The following is a 580-nucleotide window of genomic DNA, read 5'->3' on the forward strand; positions in this document are numbered from 1 at the left end:
TAGCAGGCATGTCTGAATTTGCAAAGGTACAACATTGGAAGTGATTGTAAATGTCTGTACTATGCACTTTATCAACGTGTTATAATCTGATGATGCTGACAATAATGATGATTTACTGCTATCATGATAATGATTATTATCATAATTATTACTATTGTTATCATCATCATCATCATCATCATACTACTATCACTACTATTATTACAACTACTGATGAAGAATTTCATTATACATGCCTATGGACAAAATTTGAAGTGAAAAAGTGAAAAACAAAAATAAGTAAATACAGTAAAGGCCACCGCACACTACACGATCAGACTGGTCTTAAAGTCTTAAGCCAAGCTGGGTCTTAAGACCAGTCGTATGACCGGACACCGCACACTATACGACCCGACTGTAAAGCACGCACTGTGTGCGCTTGCATTTTACTGCATTGTGAATGGCTGAAAGCCTACGACCAGTCGTAGAAATCCAACATGTCAAATCTCTACGACTGGCGCTAAGACCCAGTCGTACGACTAGAAAATGGCAAGACTGTGACGTCACACTTCTAGTCTTAAGGTCTTAAGACCGTTGAATC

The sequence above is a fragment of the Diadema antillarum genome, unplaced genomic scaffold (assembly GCF_040938485.1).
Source record: "Diadema antillarum isolate AM-2024a unplaced genomic scaffold, OU_Dant_1.0 scf00000083, whole genome shotgun sequence".
Classification (NCBI taxonomy): domain Eukaryota; kingdom Metazoa; phylum Echinodermata; class Echinoidea; order Diadematoida; family Diadematidae; genus Diadema; species Diadema antillarum.